At 35.5% G+C, this 16,683-nt stretch overlaps 1 pseudogene; it reads right to left on the bottom strand.

Moving 5' to 3' along the window:
• Positions 1-1,175: 1,175 nt before the first annotated feature.
• LOC129116967 (phosphatidylinositol transfer protein alpha isoform-like) lies at positions 1,176-15,176 on the bottom strand (annotated as a pseudogene).
• Positions 15,177-16,683: the final 1,507 nt, after the last annotated feature.

Below are 16,683 nucleotides of genomic sequence, written 5' to 3'. Positions count from 1 at the left end.
TTTGCCTTCATAATAAAAGCTTCACGTCAACTTTTAATTTAATTTCATAGCGAGTACGTCGTGTATTCATGCCACAGCGATGGATTATGAATTACTTTGATAATCAAAAGTAAGTTATGTTAATTATTTCCCCTTTATAGTTTGTGCTTTGAGAAAATGTTCTGACGTAGTTTTATTCTGAAGGATTCAAGCATAACGTTGTATTTGTGGTGATGTCCACCGGAACACAGTAATTTGCCTTCAAAATAAAGGCGTAACATTTTCACTGAAACTTAAAGGAGTTTAGCTTTTAATTTAACGTATTTAGAATGTCTTAAAGAATATATAATGTATTCCTTCTCCAGCTATTGATCATAAATCACTTAATTAATCAAAAGTAAGTTATTCGAGTGACTATAGTAAAGGTTAATTTACAGTCTATTTTACACAGCTTTTATTCTGAAGGATTCAAGTATGACGTGTTTTTGTTGCTGTTGCTAGGGGTGATGGTGAAAATAAAATCGATTCTTAGGGTATTCGTTAAATAAATACCAATAAATTGTTTCTAGAATGAAACCTAAAACAAAATAATAATTTTGTATTAACTATAATATTGTTTATATTCCTTAAATAAAAAAACGGAAATAAATGAACGTTTCATTTTTGTACTTCCGGTTCCCTCGTCTCGAAGTCAACGTGTTATTTTTTTTTTATTAAAAGCCTGAAATAAGGTTTAATATTTATTTTAAGTGTTATTCTACAATTCAAATTAGTCAATAAATACATAAATATCATTTTTATGAATTTTGAAGGTTTTAAATGTATAAAAAGGCAGTTGCTAACAAGTGGCTAAATGAGACTACAATACGTCATCATGCTTCGTTGTGATCAATCGCGCTGATGCGACCGTGTTGTAGTTCGTTAATAGCATAACGTTAGCTTTTTACTTCTAGCGATCACATTCACGCTTTAATAATCATAAAAGTGGTGTTGAACGGTGAGGATTATCTCACTGAACAAAACATGTTAGTATCATAAACGTTTGTTTGCCACAAATACTATTAAATACAATAATCCAACATATACTTCCTGGTTGGCCTACAAAAATACGTCATCTATGCGACACTCTATAACTCATCCACTAAAAAGACCAACAAAATATTAATTTCATTATTTTTTATTATTATTTGTGTGTATGTGTATTATACTACCTACATATGTTCTGAAGTTTTTTTTTTACCTGAATTATTTGTACATTTTCTCAATAAAAAATAAAATAAAATCCAAAAAAGGGACAAATTTCCAACCAGAAAAAAACAGCATAAAAAGGAAAAACACCACATTTTATGAAGCATTTTGGATCCTCATCATAGTGATAATTTGTGATTGCAGCTAACAAAAAAAAATGTGTCTGTAGTCAAAACTCTACAACAGTTAGACGGGGTGTTTGCTCACTAATGTAAACTAGTTTTCCAGCAAAAGTACAATGTACAAATATCCCAAAACGCAAGGAACAAATGCATTCTCTTAAATATACTGCACAATCATATAACTCAAAACATTAAAATCCAGGTTATTTCATTCAACACAGGACAAGATTTAAACTGAAAAACAGAACTGCTTCATGTGTCAATGAGTTCTGGTTCTTACAGTACATTTTATCATCATCAGCAATCAAAACCTCCACCCAAAGCTATAATTACATAACAGCAGCTGGCGTTTTCGTATGAGGCTAAAACAACCACCTGACAAAACATTAGGTGTAGTTAGACCAGATTTTATTACGTTTAATAGGATTCAATTTAAATACCTAATTTGTAATAGCTTTTACATAAATCATAAGCCGTGTTTTTATTGTCTGCAGCCACCATGTTATGATGAATTACTTGAAAACATATGAAGCACAGGAGGGTGGAGGAATTTCCAGTTAGACTAAACAGAGAAATGAGTGCACATTGTCAGACAAGGACCTTAACAAAAGCAATGATCCTAGAAACTGTAGCTTTTGTAGAAAGGAAACAAAATGTCTTAACAATAAATAAAAACAAAATAAATCACTGAGATCTAGAAAAAAGAAAAACAAGAAACCCCCCCCCAAATAACTACAATTAAAATAAAAAAAGGATAACACTAATTAGAAATGTTTCCTCAGTGACAACCCACACCTTTTCCCTAATATTTGATAAGAGGACCTTAATAGGCATAAGCAAGAACGTCTCATCCTCAAAATGAATCCTCCGAAAAACCTGCTGTAGTTGTATTCAAATGTAGTAGATAGATGCACACAAATGATTTACAATAACGAGCTCTTATTAAGAGCAAATTTTATTAGGATGTAAGTGCGGTATTCTTGATTATGCCTATCGGGTTGTTCTAGGTCCAGTGTCCGAGGAGAGGAGACTGATGAATGTAGTTAAATCTTCTTGTATCAGAAAGTGATCTGAAGAGTAAAAAAAAAAAAAACAGAACGAGTTAAAGAATGATCAGTCGAAAATGTACAAATATCACTGAAAAAAAAGAAGAAAAGAAGTAAATACTCACGGGTCGTAGCAGCTCAGTTGCCGTCTTCAATAGCTCCTATGCCTGTTTTACGCTCGTCATTCACTCTCATCTACGACACGGAGAAACAAACGTTAATTAATTTCATTCAGCGTGAATTATGAGGAGAAATATGATGAAGATTACAGCAAATGTATTGCTGCTACCTTTAACAGGAACATTTTCATAAAACTAAACATTTTTCTCATGTCGTGACATTTATTACTACATAAACTAGCAGATTATTCAATTTTTACAAGAAACTTTTCTTTTAACGTCATTTTTTTAATGAGGTTATATCACAAAAAATGTCGCGTCAAAGTGTTTAGCCTTTAGGGAATATTTCAAGGAGAGAATAATTATCATAAATTATTCTAAATAATGATCGTATTTTAGGGCAATTTCTGCATACGGTTTATTTAATTCACAAATCCAGTTAAGTTGTCGTTTTTTAGAGGGTTTTTCTGCTTCCATTTCCATTCGATGGCTCTATTTGGCGTCAAATAGTGGTGCAGAAGTGAAGCAACAAAACGCACCTTATCCAGCTCCTCCTTCGTCTCCGCCTCCATGCGTCGTATGTCGTCCATCGACAGGTCGATCCATTTGTCGATCCAGCAGAACAACTGTCTGTGGAAGTGGGTGAACAGACGCTTCTCCACCTAGGAGAGAGAAAGACAGCGTGAGGACGCAGGGAAATATTGTGTTTTGCATCTCAACTCAAAGAGGAAATATATCTGAAGACAACCAGCCGTACCTTTTGAATCATGCTTTCCACAGTGCCCTGCAGAAGTAACCACTTGAATTCAACAGTGACCAGTTTGTAGGCACACATGTGAGGACAGTCGGGGTTTTCGGCGAGTTCTTTCTGCAAACACATGAATGCAAAAACAAAACAATATAAAAAACACAAAAGTCTCCAGAACTTAATGTTTAACTCTCCTTGAATGAAGTGAGCGGCAGTGAAGAGCGACAGGAGGAGCAGTACCTTCCAGTTTGGTCCCAGAGGCCCTCGACCGGTCTTCTGCGACTTGAAGGTGGCGGGATCGTGTTCTGGGACGTAGTCCTGAAGAACAACACACAGAACGACAAACAGAAGGTTTTTATAAGTGTAGGCTTCACCGTCTAAGGAGTGTTGATTATGGTATGATATATAATGATAATATGATATATTAGATTTTGTCTTTAGATGAAAATGCGTTTAGTTTAAGACGCACTAAAGTATTTTTATTCTTCATCATTTGAATTCAGTTTTCAGTCAACGAGAAATGAAGACATTTTAATCAACTACAACTAAAAAAAGGTTTTAATCCAGTTTTAGTCGAAAACAACTCACAATGTTTGAATCCAGTTTTAATTTATGAAAACTCAATAAATTTAAACTATTTAAAACGAAAAGAAAACGGTTTTAAAAAATCCGTTTTTTTCAAAAAAGTTTTCAACAATTTTTATAATTGAAATTAATCGACAACTCAAAATGTTTTATTTCAGTTTTAGTCAACAACAACCTAAATGATTTAATTGAAATTGAATCGTCGACAACTCAAAACTTTTTAATCCAGGTTTAGTCGACAATTCCAAAAGTTTTAATCCAGTTTTTAGTCAACTTTAAGACATTACTTTTGGGCACAATGTTTTTCAGGTATGTTTTAATTTCCTTTGTCAAATGTCCTTTTTAAATCAGGTTACATTAAATATTTCAGTCAATTTGGTCTAAGAGGAATAAAACAACAATGAAAGAACTCATCTAACTCGATGAATAAAGGGTTTCTTTCAATGAAATTGTTGGACCAGTAGAACGATAACCAAGATGGTTTTAGGTGAGTTTTAATTAGTTTCTATACTCACAGAATCTAGAGTTACAAAACTTACCCAACATGTATTAGACTGAATGTTTGGTAGATCGATTCCATTCACAAGCAGATAGTAAAACAGTTGTTGCCCTCACCTTTGCAGCTATGGCCTTTTTGTCAGCAATATCAATGGGAATGACTTCCCTTTTTTCCAATTTCTTTTTCTCCAGTCCGTGAACCTGCAGCAAGGCAAAATCAAAACAATCAATCAATTAGGTTCAGTTTCTTGTAAAATGCAGGGAGAACATATCAGACTTCATGTTTATGTAAACATTTAATATATTGTTGGGGTAATATTATCCAGAATAATCTACGAACAAGAGTCCAAGCAAACACGAGGTTTGTGATGTTTTTTAGCACAAAAAGTTCAAATTTTCAAGCCATCAGAAGAGTGCGATCTGCATTTATCTCAGTAGCATCAGACATCATGAAACTACTTTTTGTGCAATTTGAGCCACAAATCATTGGAGAAAAAAGGTTTACATGCAAAGCCTCCCTACTTTTACTAATATCATCACCCTAAAATCAAAAAACAAATCAGCAAACAAAATCCTCAATTTGAATAAATTGATTGAGCACATTAAATTAGTTTTTTGTTTAATTAAATCAACTCTCTTTCATGTTTATAACTCGTCAGTTTCGACCAGATAAATAACTTTACAACACTCTGTAGTTATTGGAAAAGTTTGGATCACACAAGTCTGAAACAATCCTGCGCAACCACACTTAGAATCAAATTCTACAATTTTTATAATAATAATAATAATAATAATAATAATAATAATAATAATATTAGTGTAGCCCGATCTTTATCTGCTGTGTTTAAACAGAACGTGGCTATTTTTGAGAAAGGACAAAAAATGTATATCTTTTATAAGTAGTTAAATATACAGATTTTTGTATAAATTAAGAGATTTCAGTTAAAGTGCAAATTTAATTATGACAACAAGCTTAAAGATGCCACTTTTAGTTCATTTTTATTAGTTCTGCATCCACAGCAGTAAAACCAGACAGTCATTCTAATAATTAATGTAATGTAATGTAATAACAGTCCCTTAAACAAACAAAATGTTTATTTCTCATCTCGTTTTTATTTTTAGTTATATATGTAATTAAACCTGCGATTTTTTGTTTTCCTGTATGGAGGGTAAAGAATGCCCACTACTAGTCACATGACTTACATTTTCCTGTTCACCCATATCAGGCTTGTGCCAGGTCTCGATTGTCAGAGTGAACTTATCCTTCATGTAGACATTCTGTAAAATACAAGAGATAGTCGCTCAACAATCACATAAATAAATATTGACACCATTATGTGAGCACATCATACACACACACACACACATAAACATAAACAATATACTTACTGTAATGACTGCATCCGAGCAAACAGTGGAGAGAGATGGGAAGAAAAGAGAGACAAGGTTTTAGAAAATACACAGATTACAAACATCAAACATTTAATTTGTGAAACTGTAGATTTATATTGTGGTGAAAAAAAGTCTTAGTAATATTGTGGGTACTATTTTGAACGTAAATGAAACACACTTTATTTGATAGTGTTCAATGCAATTATAGATTTACTGTGCATCAAGAAATTATCAATTGAGACCATAAACCTGTCAATCACAGTAAGTCGCCCTAAAGCATCCCCTGCTTTATGGTCTGTTTGACTCTAAATGGAGCATCATTTACTAAATGAACATCATGCTGTATTGAAGAAGACTTGAAACTAGAGATTGAGACCATAAACTCATGTTTACAATGTTTACTGAGGGAATAAATCAAGAGAGAAGTAGAGTCATTTTCTCATAGACTTCTATACAACCAGAGGAGTCGCCCCCTGATGGACAGGAGAGAGAATGCAGCTTTAACACTTGAAGCATTGGCTTCACTTTTAAGAACTGGAGGTTTGCAGCCTGGTCACAAGCCCATTGTCATGGTGATATTTTCTACTATTGTCATATATCTAGGCCTAATGTCCTTTTATTTATTCACTTATGTTGACTCAGATAAACACATGAGCTCATGCTGTATCTGATGTCTCTCTCTGTCTAAAACACACATGCACTGCAACACATTTCCTGCTTCCTTTCTTGCTACTCTTACCTTTCTTGTACCTTAACTGTGTGCAGTTTCTGATTTAAATCAAGTGTATTCTGTATCATTTCCACCACAATATACAAACAGCCGAGGTGGGTTCTTATTGCACAAACATGTTGAGTGTGCATAAGACGGGACTCACCGGTTTTACAGTACGGATACGCATTCCAGGCCTCCTCATGAACCAGGAGGGAATCACTCGGGCGATCTTGGCGAGTAAATCTGGTACTTTACTGCAGATACACAGACATAGATTAAGTATGCACGAACACAAAATCACACACTGTTGAGAGAGATAATTCTTTATTAGTCCCACAGTGGGGGAATTAGCAATTGCAGCCTTACGTATCCACACACAGGGAGTTTCAGACATATTGGACACATTTTTTATTGTGTCAGTAAATGCTTTTCCACTGTAATCCTATTATCCTATTATATTGTTTTTTAAGACCTCCGATTTCTAAAGCATTTCAAAATGAATTGGCTTTCTTTGTATAATCCTCAATCAGGTTTTTCTTGTGCTTTCATCAGTGAACTGTTTGTTGTTGTCTGATCGTCTATAAACCAACGCTTTACCTCTTCAGGTGGTAGATCTTGTGGGTGTACTGTCCCTTCTCTCCGTCCTTCTCGTATGGCTCGTTGGCCAAAACCTCCACACCTTCTCCTCCACCCGTCTCACTCTTACTGGCCTCGGCGACCGCGTACAGCTGACCCACTTGGTACTGGAGGAACAAAAAGACAATAAGCATGGTTAACAGCCATATACAACAATGAATTCAAATCAATTTTACAACCCTGAATAATGTCCTGTTCTGAGCTAAAACTGCACACTTTGGCTAAAGGAAGTTTCCAAGAAAAAGCTAATAAATTAGGAGATTTTTGTAAGGATTACCCTTTAGAGATAAGCTCCCCTCTCTGTTTGAAGGAATGCTAATTAGTGAGTAATAACAGACTTTTTCCATATCAGACATTTCAACTTTTCACAGCAGGAGAAATAGAAGTGGAACTAATGAAATAAGGACATTAAAGCTGCATTAATCAATATTTGAAACACACTCACTGCACCAAAACGAACATAGTGAAGTATTTACAAGATAAACAAAAGGTGATTATCGAACTATCATTCATCAGCAAAACAAAACACGATGTTGCTCCTTATCTGCTGGATGTTTATACAAGTCATTTTAATAATAAGTAATATGAGTTTGCTGGCATGTTCTGCAAACTTTGTACGATGACAATATGTCAACGCTGTCTTTACAGTTTGTTCTGCCGCCCCCAAGTGGCCAAAAACAGTATAATCCTAAAATGTCCTACAGTGTTTGTAGATAGAATCCAGTTTAAAACCATAATTTAGGATAATGGGGTGGCTTTTTGTTTTGTGTGACAGTGAAATGTTTTGCACTCTGCTTTTGCCTGTAATTAAGGTAGCGTATTTTCCTCATTGTTATGACTTATGCTGTATTCGTATCAGTTCGCTGCACTTATTGAATTCGTATTTGTTTACTGCACTTATCCTATTCGTAGTAGTTTGTAGCACTTATTGTATTCGTATTAGTCTGTTGCAATTATTGTTTTCGTAGTAATCTGCCTCTGCACTATACTTTTGCTCTGGTTTATGCTTTGAGATGCTTGTTTAAGAAAGGAGATGCACTTATGACTTCTGGTGACTAGTAGTTCTCTTGAATACCTATGTTGAATACACTTCCTGTAAGTCGCTTTGGATAAAAGCGTCTGCTAAATGACTGTAATGTAATGTAATGATACAGTAGTTATATGACTCACCTAACTAGGGGTGTCATGATCCGATTTAAGCTTTTTTTCCCCAGCACTGTAACTAAGCCATTGTTGTTTTTGAAGTCTTGATTTGGTAACAAGCTCTTAATGCAGCTTTAAGTTATTTATAAGTCAAAATTCCAGCTTTATTAAACGGAGTGAATATCAAAAGACCGTTTTTTTATTTTCAATAAAGCAAAATATGTACTAAAGTTATGTATTTATTTAAATCAAGGGGAATGAAATCTTCTTGAGAACATCATATGTACTTGATTTATGAAGATAAATGGGTCTGTTTAAAAAAAAAAAAAAGAAATGGCTTATAAATAGTAGTTTATGGTGAATTAGCACACTAGGAGCTAAATTAAGTGAAAAATGGGATCTCAGATGATTTCCTCCTATAGTACTGATGTATTTCTGAAAAAGTACAGAAGTGTTGAGACACACAAATAAGAAAAATACTACAATAATAACCCCAGAGAGACACAACAGAAGTTCAAAGACCCCGGTCATGACCTTGAGTTAACCCTTTTGTCTTCAGCTTCCCCAGACAAAGACTTCAGCATCAGAAAAGCAAAGTAAGCTTTTTCTAAACCTCTCTTCCTTTTCCCTTTCCTCCTTCTCCTCCAACCCCCAAGAGTTCAAACCCTTCCTGAGTCAGTTTAAAATGCTGCGACACTGGAAAGAGTGACTCACTGGTGCCGTCAGACTGGCCAGGCCAACACACACTCCTACTTAACACACACAAACAAACAGACAGAAGTTGCCCAAAAGAATGTGTCAACGCAATGCTGAAACAGTGAATGTTTGTCAAGAACATTTGAAGCGGGTGAACAGCATTTTTGTAAAGTGTTCAAATTACAAAAAAAGACAAACCGGGGAAAATGTTTTGTCACAAACAACCAGTGACACTAAGATTCAAGTCGCTTTTCTGACAAAACAGGAGTCATCTTAGTGTTTTCTATATAATAATTAAAGGAAAAGTGTTAACATTTGGGGGATCTATTGGCAGGAATGGAATATGACATTAATAAGCATGTTTTCTTTAGTGTAAAATCAGTGAAAATGTAAAATTGCGGCGTTTTCGTTGCCCTAGAATGAGCCATTTATATCTACACAAGGAGCCGGCAGCCATGTTTCTATAGCAGCCAAGAAAGGACAAACGAACCTGCTTCGGCTTCCCGAGTGTGGATTGAAAACACAAGGGGAAACCGTTGTCTTCGGTCTCCAGGGTCAGAAAATCAAAACACGGGAAAACCTCTGTAGATCTTATGGAGCTGCAGTATTTATTTCTGTTCGCAAACTGCAACTTCCACTGGACATTAAATGGAAATCATCACCTCTAAACTAACTCCCTTCTGCTCTCTTTTTTGCTGGCTCTGGCTAACTTTACACTCTCCGTTACCATCCGCCCGATTGTTACTGAGCATGTGCAAATTTTAGCAGAGATGAAGAAGAAGCCAGACAGCTCGTAACTGATAATGGAAGAAGCTCACACTCATTTTCTTGTGTGTAAATGAGCTGAAAACATTTTATAAGATTGGTGCAATATTTTTAGGCCACGTCCAGACTACTACGTTTTGATTTAAAAACAGTGTTTCAAAACGTTTTCCGTCCACACAAGTATTTCGAAATAATGTCCGTCCACACGTTAACTTTTGAAAACGCATATCACTCTCAGTTTCGTTGTTTGTTTTTACACTTGTAGCTCTGCCAGTGGCTAGAGTCCCTGTCGTACTGGAGAGCATTTATGCTTTTGTTCTTTGAGGACTTCACAATAGTTGTGCAGAACAAAATCATAAAAGGAAAGTCCTCAGTTTTGGGTCCATCGGCTTCCTCAAAGCCGCAAACCGTGACTTCAGACGGCTGCTCCGTTGAGCTGATAACGCCGCTAGACAGAATTTATCTGCACATCAGTTGCTAGTAAAGACAACAAGGTCAACAACGCCTGGAATCTGTTATCTATGTTGAATTAACCCGGTAGTCGATCGATAATTGTTTGTTTTCTTTTAAATGTAGGTGACAGTTGCTGTAGTTCAGTTGGACAATAAAGACGAAGCGGAAACCAGCAACATTACATTACATTACAGTCATTTAGCAGACGCTTTTATCCAAAGCGACTTACAGTCAGTAGTATATTACATATCATTCACCATTCACACACTGATGACAGGCTACCATGCAAGGTGCCACCATCAGACTCTAACTAACATTCATGCAACATCCAGTCCACACCGATGGCAAGCCTTCAGGAGCAACTTGGAGTTAAGTGTCTTGCCCAAGGACACATCGACTGCCGAAGCCTTTTTCTACTGTGAGCATCGACTCAGGAATGTGACCGATGACGTTACGTAATCCTCTAAGAAAAGCTCGCAGAGAGACGGGAACACAGCATTCGTCATTATACAACAAGCAGGCTGAACCTGAACGGGATGTGGTCATTGTCATGGACAGAAACGTGTTGTGACAAAGCTCTGTCTGTCAACGACTGTCAGAGAAAAAGGTTTAACCTGCTGGTTCACGTCATGAGATTTAAATCACAAAAACAAGGTGTGCACTGGGAACGAACGTTAGAACAAATCACCTGTTTCAGATCTGATGCTTCTGGATTGTGAAGGATGTGAGAGCCAATGAGTTGCATGATGGGAGGTGTTTAATGATTTGAGTCCAGAGCACCAATTTAAATCGATTAATACTGTATATTAAATGTAAAATGACATGGTTATGTAGTAGTTGCACATCGGACAGGACATGCAGATTCATTTCACAGCTAATTCCTATTTGTTTCGGATTCTTGTTCCAGCTCGTTAGTAATCATTGTGGCATAACTAACTCAGGAATCCAAGCTAAGGTTCCACACATAAAAAGGGATCAGGAGGAAAAGCCAGTCGTACAGGTGATTAGACGACTTAGTGAAATACTGTGTTAAGCAACAGAGCAAAAACAAACAAAGAGTACTGTGTTGCGTGGAGCGCTTGGATTAAAACGTGGAGTATTAGCATTTGGGGTGCAGTAAGAAAAAAGTTCATAAAAACCCTCATGGTTTTTCTATAAAACGCAGATCTAATAGAGGGGAAAGAGAACTGAACATCTTGATAACATCGTAGCAGTCAATCATATAGTAAATAAACTTGGCTGAATAAATTCTGGACCTGATAGCCAAGTGTGTCAAGTGCAAGGGCATCTGAAGGAAGGCCTAAAAAGAGTGGCTGACTCCCAACAACCACTTGTGTCAGGGCACATAGTGTGCTTGGTGGTAACCACTTAGTTCAGTATGTGAACAATCCCCCTCAGCTGAGTTATGCCTTTAAACCGTCTCTGCAGGAAGTCAGATCAGAGGCATGGATCTAACTGGAGAATTGTTTAAACGGCTTTCCAGTAAAGTAAAACTTCAGGGTATTTACAGTGACTAAGTGGAAATATAAAAACTGGTACTTCATTTAATAAAATGCTTGCAAAAATGACACAAAGGCAAATGTTTAATCTTGAATCGTTAGCCCAAGAAAATGTGCTAAAGTGTGTTTATAATGAATAATTTGTGAAGATGTTCCAGGTTGTAATTTTTAATGTCCATACTTTTATGTTTTTGTTTTAAAAACGCATTACATTTGCTGCGTTTACACCTAGCGTTCACACTATCCCGGCGTTTCAGAATACCTCAAATAGAGACGTTTGAAAACGCTGTTAGTTTAGTTTGAGTTTTAGTCTGGAGCATAGACTGTATATAAGAAGTGGACGTATTCATCGTTACGTAACCCACTGGTTTGTGGACTGCGGTTTTTATGTCTTGAGTTCTGCATTTTGGCCTTCACCATCTTGTTCTTTTGCAACCACTGAACAGAAGTGACAATATTTTGAATGCGGAGGAGTGACGTAGAGACGCCGTATACGTCTGTGGTGTCGACCTGTCAATCAGTGTGTAGCCCCGCCCTAAAGCATCCCCTGCTTTATGGTCTGTGTGACTCTAAATGGAGCATCATTTACTAAATGAACATCATGCTGTATTGAAGAAGACTTGAAACTAGAGATTGAGACCATAAACTCATGTTTACAATGTTTACTGAGGGAATAAATCAAGAGAGAAGTAGAGTCATTTTCTCATAGACTTCTATACAACCAGAGGAGTCGCCCCCTGATGGACACTAGAGAGAATGCAGGTGTAATACACTTTAGCATTGGCTTCACTTTTCAGAACCGGAAGTTACCGCCTGGTTTCAGGTTGTAATTATTAACTGTCTGTAGTGTGGACGTAGCCTGAGTCAACAAGGAAACCAATCAAACAGATATTAGCTACCTAACGTTATCTGAATCTGGAACAGTACAAGACATAGAATTAAAACAAACAAGTCCTTACCTCCTCCACTGAAACGGGCAGGACAATTCGGCTGCAGGAGACAAGAGAAAGAAAAACAAGATATCAGGGTACAGATATCCCAAACAGCAATGAAACAAACAATGACAATTGTACCGTTTACATGGAAGTGGATGAGGATCTCATTGGTCAACATAAAAACATTTTGTCTTTGGTTTATCTTACATAAAAACAGTTGGACATTTTGGGAAATTCACTTTTTGCAGAGAGTTGGATGAGAAGAAATACAACTCTTGTTGCCCTGAGTCAGCAGCCGGTTAGCTTAGCTTAGCATTAAAAGTGGAAAAAGGGGGAAACGGCTAGCTTGGCTGTCCAAACAACAACACCTCTAAAGCTCACTTATTAACACAGTATATTTACCTTGTTAAAAGAACTGCTGAAGAAACACCATTGAGTCATTTTTCTTTCATTTTGATATATGCTGAATAATTAGCGACTTGTAACGACGCTAAAGCCAATTAAAGAGGGACTTTATACATAATTAAAGAGGTATAGCTCCTTCATAAAGTCTGGGGAACCACAAGAGACTTAGAGAAAAATGGTCAAAAAATGAAGCAGCAAACGTCAAGCTATCCAGTTTTACTACCAAGAAAAGCTTCGTTTATACCCGTGCGTTGTTCTCCAAAACGCCAGAGGGCAAAGAAACACAAATGTACTGTGAAGAAGCAAAAAGACAACGAGCATAACCGGGAAACCGCCATAAACCAACTTCCACATTGCCGAGAAAGAATTGTAGTTGACTGTAAACTCTATATCATATTCATGAATTACTTTATTGCCTTTAAACTACACCTATATGAAGCAAGTCAAGTATTAAATGCTTTATAATGAACCTAAGGGTGAATATCCTGTAAAATATTCATGTAGACTTCCAGTTTCTAACGCATTTAAAAAAACAATTGGCCGTCTTTGAACTAGCTCAAGGGTCAAGTTCCAAAAACACTGGATCCTACACTTCCCATAATGCAACTCAGGAGTGTCTTTCATTCGTCTTTATAGAGCTCAACACAAACTTTGCATGTAAATTCTGAATGGGTGCTCCTTTAAACCAATCAGAGCTGCCTCTTAATTAAGAAGGTGTTGGTACAGATAAATATGGCGAGTGGAAGTAGTGAGACAGTTAGTTCCCTGCTGGTGTCCTGTTATGATAGGAACCTAGAGAAGAGGAAGAGGAAATTATAAAAACTATAATCAAGGACGGCCACTGAGAGCGACGTTCGGTGGAAAACCTGCATCCACGTGTATGTGTGTTTAATATGCGTGTTCTTATAGTTTGCCTTGATACAAAAGCGGATTAATTGCCACCTGTTGCCAGTCTAGCAGGGCCTGAATATTTCATTAGAACAGATCAGAGTGAAAGAGGAGCCCGCCAGGCATGAACTCCATGACTGGTGGGTTGAAAAAGATACTAGTTTAGTGGACTAGAAAACACTGCACCAGTTCTGGACATGATGTCTAATATTTTATCTTATTTTACAAGCAGTATTGTTATGCTCTGGACTATGATAATCTACCATGGCTAACCATTTTAATGCACTTTGCACCTCGGGGTCAGGTGACAGACAGCTACTTGGATGTTGGTACAGCCGTGGTTATGACAAGAACTTCCTGACTCAGGTGTTACAGGTGTAAAGAGGAAATGGGTCATTCATTCATTATACACTGTACATTCTTATTCCTGTTCTATCTTTATTTATATACTGTACATTTGTATTCCTGTTCTATCTTTATTTTGTTGTATAGTATGTGTATTTATTGTCTGTGTCTGTGTAGTTGAGCTGCTGCAACACTTGAATTTCCCCCATGGGGATCAATAAAGGAATATAATAAAATCCCTTCAACTAGGTTGCACATTAAGCTATATCAATAAAATTAATTAAGTTAAAAAAAAAAACTAAACCATGTCCAAAAATTCACCAATTTAAGATTTGAGTTCATTATAACTTCAAGCAGGTGGCATATGAAATGTGCATTTTTATTTTAGCTGAACACTTTAGAGGAGTTCTTAAATTCGGCATTAAAAACTCTAAAAAAAAATAAACAAGTCTATTGACCTTAAAATTAAAGTGCAATGACCAAACTCATTGCTTCAGTCTTCCCACCAGACTACATTATAACATCAGCTAATTTAAGCCCCAATCAGTGGGCAAAAGAACAGCTCAAACCAAAACTAAGCGTTCATTGAAGTTCATTCACACTTATGTTTCAAATGCTTTGCACAACATATATATGCCGAATTAACCCTCATTCTCTATTCTATCCATGCATATTAGAACCACACTTGCACGTTTAGTAGAAAACATTAAACTGTAAATTAACATAATTTTAAATGGAGTTCTGCACAATCCAATCCTTCCGACAATGTGCTGAGCCATGTTCTGAGTAAAGAAATAATAAAATAATCCATGTTTCATAAAGTTATAATACTCACAACTCTTTAATGAGCATGTTGGCTGAGCCTCTGTCCAAACAGCAGCATACACCTGGAGAGCAGGACCGGGGGGAGAGCCTCTTTGAAGCCGACAGAAGAGGTTCATTCACGGCACGACGCCTTTTGACTCCAGGGTCTCTTCCTGGAAGATGTGAAAGGAGGCGTGGCTTTGAGGGGGAAAGGGGGCGTGGCCTCACACCTTTAGTTTCAGGTAACAAGTGCAGCAGGTAGACAATTAATAATAAGTCTGACTATCTTTATGTTTTGTGTATTCACTGTTATTATTACTTTTATTTATTACAAAAGACACACAGTCTATGTAATGTAAAATGTAAAATATATTCTGGTTTGTTGAGCATTTCTTTGTTTGTTTACCACATCATTCCATATGTGTTCCTTCATAGTTATATATATATATACATATATAAATGTACATATATAAATATTTATATATGTGTTATATGTACATATATATGTATATGTGTGAGTGAGTATATATATACAGTACCATATAGTTTTATATACTGTATATATATATATATATATATATATATATATGTATAGTATAGTAGTTTTACTGGTATATATTATATATATATATATATATATATATATATATATATATATATATGTATGTACAGTACCAGTCAAAAGTTTGGAATATTTTTATTTTATTGTATATATATATATATATATATATATATATAGATGTACATATATAAATATATATATAGATGTACATATATAAATATATATATATATATAGATGTAAATGTACATATGTACATATATAAATATTTATATATGTGTTATATGTACATATATATGTATATGTGTGAGTGAGTATGTATGTATGTACAGTACCAGTCAAAAGTTTGGACACACCTTCTCATTCAACTACTTTGAAGAATGTAAAATATAAAACATATTCTGGTTTGTTGAGCATTTGTTTGTTTACCACATAATTCCATATGTGTTCCTTCATAGTTTGGATGTCTTCAATATTAATCTACAATGTAGAATATAAAAAAATAAAAATAAAGAAAAACCATTGAATGAGAAGGTGTGTCCAAACTTTTGACTGGTACTACATACATACATACATACATATACATATATATGTACATATAACACATATATAAATATATATATATATATATGTACATATAACACATATATAATATATTTATATATGTACATATATATATATATATATATATGTATGTACAGTACCAGTCAAAAGTTTGGGCACACCTTCTCATTCAATGTTTTTTCTTTATTTTTATTTTATTGTAGATTAATATTGAAGACATCCAAACTATGAAGGAACACATATGGAATTATGTGGTAAACAAACAAATGCTCAACAAACCAGAATATGTTTTATATTTTACATTCTTCAAAGTAGTTGAATGAGAAACTTTTGACTGGTACTGTATGTTTTCTGTTTTACCTCTTCTTTCTACTACTACCACTGCTATTATTGTTGCTCTTGCAGCTTATTTAAATAACATTAATGATAATATACATAGTGATACTTACAATAGTAATAAGTGTCAGTTTGACTGAAAGCACCAGTAGCCTCAATATTTACATTTCCCTGTTGTGGTGAAAAGCAGAAAAGAATCACATGC

Source organism: Anoplopoma fimbria, chromosome 1, assembly GCF_027596085.1.
Source record: "Anoplopoma fimbria isolate UVic2021 breed Golden Eagle Sablefish chromosome 1, Afim_UVic_2022, whole genome shotgun sequence".
NCBI classification, from domain to species: Eukaryota; Metazoa; Chordata; class Actinopteri; order Perciformes; family Anoplopomatidae; genus Anoplopoma; species Anoplopoma fimbria.
Note: the sequence above shows the minus strand (reverse complement) of the source record. Positions and strands in the feature narration are given on the sequence as shown.